Source organism: Entelurus aequoreus, linkage group LG03, assembly GCF_033978785.1.
Source record: "Entelurus aequoreus isolate RoL-2023_Sb linkage group LG03, RoL_Eaeq_v1.1, whole genome shotgun sequence".
In the NCBI taxonomy this organism is placed as follows: Eukaryota; Metazoa; Chordata; class Actinopteri; order Syngnathiformes; family Syngnathidae; genus Entelurus; species Entelurus aequoreus.
This window is the reverse complement of record NC_084733.1, coordinates 32911982-32918792: the sequence shown is the minus strand read 5'-3', so window position 1 is coordinate 32918792 and position 6811 is coordinate 32911982. Positions and strand designations below refer to the sequence as shown.

Genomic DNA, 6811 nt, shown 5'->3' with positions numbered 1-6811 from the left:
CGCCACCTCAGGAGGTGGAAGCAGTGCACTCTCAACACCGTGTATGGTGGGGATGGTGTGATGCTGATGTTGAGTAGGGATGTTGTGGATTGGTGGAGGGAATACTTCGAAGACCTCCCCAATCCCACACGTCTTCCTATGAGGAGGCAGTGCCTGGGGAATCTGTGGTGGGCTCTCCTATTTCTGGGGCTGAGGTTGTGAAGGTAGTTAAAAAGCTTCTCTTTGGCAGGGTCCAGCGGGAATGGATCAGATCCGCCCGGAGATCCTTAAGGCTCTGGATGCTGTGGGGCTGTCTTGGTTGACACGACTGTGCAACATTGCGTAGACATCGGGGGCGGTGCATCTGGATTGGCAGGTAAGGTTGGTGGTTCCTCTCTTTAAGATGGGGAACTGGAGGGTGTGTACTAACCATCGTGGGTCCCATTACTCAGCCTGCCCGCTAAAGTCTTTTAAGAAATAGTCGGATAGTCGAACCTCGGGTCCAGGAGAAGCAGTGTGGTTTTTGTCCTGGTCGTGGAACTGTGGACCAGCTCTATACTCTCGGCAGGATCCTTGAGGATGCATGGGAGTTTGCCCAACCAGTCTACATGTGCTTTGTGGATTTAGAGACCGACTCCCTCGGAGATCCTGTGCGGAGTACTCAGTGAGAATGGGGTATTGGACTGCCTGATTGTCACAGTCTGTTCCCTGTATGATCGTGTCAGAGCTCGGTTTGCATTGCCGGCAGTAAGTCTGACCCATTTCCAGTGAGGGTTGGACTCCGACAGGGCTGCTCTTTATCATCGGTTCTGTTCATAACTTTTATGGACAGAATTTCTAGGCGCAGTCAGGGCATTGAGAGGATCCAGTTTGGTGGCTGTAAGATTAGGTCTCTGCATTTTGCAGACGATGTGGTTCTGCTAGCAACATTTGGCCAGGATCTTCAGCTCTTACTTAATTGGTTCACAGCCGAGTGTGAAGCGACTGAAATGAGAGTCAGCACCTCCAAGTCCAAGTCCATGGTTCTTGCTCGGAAAAGGGTGGAGTGCCATCACCGAGTTGGGGAGGAGACCTTGCCCCATGTACCTTGGGGTCTTGTTCACGAGTGAGGGAAGAGTGGATCGTGAGATCGACAGGCAGATCGGTGCAGAGTCTGCAGTGATGCGGACCCTGTATCGATCCGTAGTGTTGAAGAAGGAGCTGAGCCGGAAGGCAACACTCTTCAATTTACTGGTCGATCTACATCCTTATCCTCACCTATGGTCATGAGCTTTGGGTTATGACCAAAGGACAAGATCACAGGTCAATCTTTGTTCAATGAATGTTCTGCAATTTGTCGTCCCCAAAGTAAGAGCTGAACTGGGCAAGAAAGCATTTAGGTTTTCAGCACCGAAGGCTTGGAATAACCTACAATCGAATATTCAACTTCAAACCCTTGTTATATTGAATGAGTTTAAAGCTTCTGTGAAAGGACTGCAGTCTACCCTGTCTTGTGAGCAAGTTTTAATGTTGTAAATTCGATGTTTTATGTGTTGTTTACTGTTTTTAATGTAACCTTGCTGCTGCCCTCTTGGCCAGGTCTCCCTTGGAAAGGAGATATTTGATCTCAATGGGATTTTTACCTGGTTAAATAAAGGCTAAATAAAAAAATAAAACAACGGGTACAAGCGGCCGACATGAGTTTCATCTGTCGGGTGGCAGGGCTCTACCTTAGAGATAGGGCGAGAAGCTCTGTCATTCAGGAGGAGCTAAGCGTAAAGTTGCTGTTCCTCCACATTGAGAAGAGCCAGATGAGGTGGTTTGGGCATTTGATTGGGATGCCTCCCGAAAGCCTCTGTGGGGAAGTGTTTAGGGCACGTCCGACAGGTAGGAGACACATGACAAGTTGGGGGAACTCTATATTCCAGCTGGCCTGGGAACGCCTCGGGATTCCCCGGGAGGAGCTGGAGGAAGTTGCTGGGGAGAGGGAAATCTGGGCGGCTCTACTTAGGCTGATGCCCCCCACGACCTGACCTCGGATAAGCGGAAAAAGATGGATGGATAGACAGATGGAAATATTATATGTATGTATATATATATATACTGTATATATATGTATATGTATATACAGTATATGTCTATATATAAATATACAGTATATATAATAGGGCTGTCAATGTTAACGCATGTGATAAATTAAAACAAATGATGGCGTTACCATAAATGAATGATGATTCATCTAAGTTTAGGTTTTGACCGGCGCCTGAAGGCAGCACGCATTACACAAGCAGTGATCACGTCACACACCAGTGATAGTTTGAGCAATGTGCTCTGCGCCCACTTTCGCTTCAAAATGAACCTAGATGGAACTTTAGATAAAACTGACGTAATTAGTTAGTCTTATCATCGGCCCACATCAAGTTTAAAATAGAATCTTAAAGCGAAACATGAATGTGAGGATGGCGCCGCTAGCACAATTGCTACTTAAATAGGGTTGCCAAACGTCCCTTGAAAAATAAATTGTACCGTATTTAGAAACAAAAGTACTTGTTCCGTGTTGAGCTGTCAAGACACTTTTTCCAGTATTTTTATTAAGTAGTTGACCAACTAAGCCGATTATTTTGTTTTCATGGTCTCGGGTTGGTGCACCCTGTAATAGAAAAAGGTAAATCGTGAAGTCACACGCTATCTATCTATCTGTCTATCTGTCTATCTGTCTATCTATCTATCTATCTATCTATCTATCTATCTATTATAGAGATTGCTTCAGTGATGGCAGTGAGGACTTGGTGGAGATCTATGCTGCTTCTGAAGTATTATGTAAAACCCACAGTAGTGTATTCTATATTTGCTACAGGCGTCAAGCCAGGACTGGTACAAATATCCTGCTGCGGGGGTCTATTAACACACAAAGGATATCCCTGGAGGAAGTCCCACCTCTTCAATAGCCTGGTCCCGACAGGAAAGCCCAAATATGGACATATCCTCCCATATATTATTTGTGCAGCATGTAACTCCTGACTTTAGCAGAAGACTCTATTTTTAGCCGTGGAGCATAATATGCACTATAGTTTCACATGCACGAGGAGCTCTTTAACACTAAATAATGTGTTTTGTGCCTCAAAGTTCTAGGAATGGCAACACATCAGTCTACTGCTAGTTCTCCTAGCGTAATGTCCACTGCCTCGACAATCCTCTTAGGTATGTTTCTTTAATAAAGCAATGTTTCTTCAATTAGATGAGTCACACATTTGTAATGTCAAATAAAATCAAATTGGTTACTTTTGTGTTTTGTGTAATTTAGCATGTTTTTTTCCCCTGGAAGCAAGAAGGGGCTTGTTGAGAGGCCTCCCTCTCTCCTAAGGTGACCTCACTCAGTTATAATGCAGCAGCATCAACCCCCCCACCCCCCACCACCACTTCCACCGTCCCTCTTATGTGCCATGTAGCCTCCATCTGCTCTTCCTCCAATAAGCCCTCTCCTTGCACTCAGCAGTAGCCTACATAACAGCTATCTGATCCTAAAAATCATATCTATCAAACTGTGCAAAACATTTCCTATTAGAGTTGCTGCTTCAGTGACAACATAATAACAATTTACAAATGCAATGCATCTGTTTGTTAGCTAGGGGGTTACTTCCCGTTTCAAGCACCATTTTGATTGTGATTATTCCATTGATGCCGTCATATATGATTCAAACGGTGAAAATAACGTTTATTTACTTTCGCAACTGATAACATTGGAAAGTGAATCCATACTGTATGTACTTTTGATGCCCACACCTATTTTTGTTGTTTTACATTAACCTGCCAACTGCTACTATCCTGCTATTTATTGTTTTACCAAGCCAAACAGTGGGTGTCAAAATGGAGGAATAACTGCGGGCCCCAAGCACAAGGGGCTTTTAAATATGAAATTTACAAAAAAACATTGATCCAACATACTGTAGTGTTGTTTATAAATTGTATTGGCATGGACCTTTTTACTCACTTGTACCTTGCAGTTTTCAAATAAAACAATGTAACAACTATATTATTGTATTCATGTTAACATTAAAGATAGCTAGCAATTAACACTGTAGTTGCCAGCTAGCAATTAACACTGTAGTTGCCAGCTAGCAATTAACGCTTTAGTTGTCAGCTAGGGATTAGCGCGCTAGTTGCCAGATAGCGCTCTAGTTTCCAGTTAGTAATTACCGCTCGAGTTGTCAGCTGGCGGTTAGTGCTTTAGTTGCCAGTTAGCGATTAGTGCTCTAGTTTCCAGCTAGCGATTAGCCCTCTAGTTGTCGGCTAGCGATTAGCGTGTCAGTTGCCAGCTAGTGATCATTGCTTTCGTTGCCAGCTAGCGATTTGCAGACTAGTTGCCAGATAGCAATTAGCGCTCTAGTTGAAAGCTAGTGATTAGTCGTCTAATTGCTAATTAAAATCTCCCATTGAAATGAATTGAAGTCAATCTAATTGGTGCTTTGGCCCCCCAAAACAACATAATTTTAACATTTAACATGCCTTTTAAAAAGTAAAACAAACTTTTAGATAACAAATATTTTGTAAAAACAATACAATAAAATGTACTACTAACAACCCAGTAGTTTTATGAAGTAATGTAATAATAATGTACAGTATTTACCTTGAAGAGTGGACTTTTACAATATCGCCTTCCAGCTGCTTCTCTATCAAACACACTATCAGCAGCTTTTCCATATTTTCATAGGTGAATGTCCACCATGTAGGTATTTTAACATTCTTGGCTGTCCTTGACACACACTTTCTTCCTTTCCATCATTGGAAAAACACACTTATGTTGATTTCGAGCTGTAAGCTAAGACCAGATGTTTTGGGTGGATCCTATGGGGTTTGTGATGACATTTGCTATGCCAACTAATGGTGGGGATGCTTGTAACGCAAATGTTTTGCTTGCAACTTAAAGCATTACAATTAGCAGAGAGACAGCTCTAATCTCAAAACACTCTTAAGTTAGGGCACTCTTAAGTTGAAGTACTACTGCATGGGTGTCAAACTCTGGCCCGCGGGACAAATTTGGCCCGCCGTGTAATTTCATTTGGCCCTTGAGGCAATATCAAATTAACATTAGAGCTGGCCCGCCGGTATTATACAACGGCTGTAACACCGCATTCACCGCTAATACTCATACTTGCCAAGACTCCAGAATTTCAGACCCCCTCCCGAAAATCTCCCAGGACAACCATTTTCCCGAATTTCTCCCGATTTCCACCCGGACAACAATATTGGGGGCGTGCCTTAAAGGCACTGCCTTTAGCGTCCTCTACAACCTGTCGTCACGTCCGCTTTTCCTCCATACAAACAGCGTGCCGGCCGAGTCACATAATATATGCAGCTTTCACAGACACATAAGTGAATGCCAACCATACTTGGTCAACAGCCATACAGGTCACACTGAGGGTGGCCGTATAAACAACTTTAACACTGTTACAAATATGCGCCACACTGTGAACCCACACCAAACAAGAATGACAAACACATTTCGGGAGAACATCTGCACCGTAACACAACATAAACACAACAGAACAAATACCCAAAACCCCTTGCAGCACTAACTCTTCCGGGACGCTACAATATACACCCCCGCTACCACCAAATGTTGATATTTACCTCAGAAGGCTGCAAATAGAAAAGAGGCATTCAATTTCTTATTTAAATGTTATTTAACATACCATTGATGTTTTTTTGTTTGTTTTTTGAAAGTAGATTTTGCACTTTTAAGTTATATAAGCGTTGCTTGTTCCATATTCAGTGTTAAAGCAAATCAGTGTAGCAAACTGAGCAATAATAATGTTTTATTCATGCACTTTCTCTTGCTACTTCAAGGCTTGAATGTTGGATTCCTTCATTATTGTTATTTTATTTTCAAATTTATTATTAGCCTGTGGAAAAAGTTTATTTTGATATTTACCTCAGAAGGCTGCAAATAGAAAAGAGGCATTCAATTTTTATTTAAATTGTATTTGATATGCCATTGATATTTTATTATTATCATTATTATTTGAAACTCGATTTTGCATGTCACTATAAAGTTATATAAGCCTTGCTTGTTCAATATTCAATGCAAAACTTGTTTGGGTCCCTATTAAAAGATTAATTCGTTCAACCTTGGCCCGCGGCTTTGTTCAGTTTTACATTTTGACCCACTCTGTATTTGAGTTTGACACCCCTGTACTACTGTATTGCAATACTATATGGTATCGTGAATCAAGAATCGTGATATGTATCGTATCGGTAATAGCGCAATGATGCAAAATGGCGATCAAGGTCTTGAAGAGTCTTTTATGCAGCAAAAGCAACACATATTTCTTTATGTAGTTTGTGGTGAAATTGGGAAGAAATCATGTCTGATTTTTGTTTTAAGTTTACATAGGTTGGAGAAACATAATAGAAAAAAAATGTCACGATTGATGCATTTAATATTATTTTGATATTGTCAGCAGTTCTGCTAATACTTATGTGTGTAATCATTAGTCTCAAAGTGTGCATTCAGAAAGCAGCAGCTTGTAAAACCAAATTCATCCATTCCACACACTCAGATGATCTGCATCCTGCCATGATTCATCTCCGCCAAACCTTTCCTCATCTTGCCTCAGCTTGTCACTCTCCTACTCTCTGACTTTGACTGTTGCCATGGAGACAAGAAAGAAAGGAGAAGCAGACTCTGAGTGCGTGACCTTTGAACAGCGAGGTCAGACACCGGGAGGATGCCAGGGCAGCGTTGTCACCGCCAAGTTAGTCAGTGTTGTTGGTTCAGTCAGACAAAAGAAGAAGAGAATAAAAGGGCGCGTCAGTGTCTGCCTTGTGCAGTCTCGTCTTGACTGTATGTTAT

General features: G+C 42.2%; 1 long non-coding RNA gene across 1 annotated transcript; it reads left to right on the top strand.

Annotated features, from left to right (window-relative positions):
• LOC133645629 (uncharacterized) lies at positions 1–3226 on the top strand. The gene is made up of 3 exons (XR_009825158.1): positions 1–167; positions 230–355; positions 2816–3226. It is a non-coding gene; the product is annotated as an uncharacterized LOC133645629 (long non-coding RNA).
• Positions 3227–6811: the final 3585 nt, after the last annotated feature.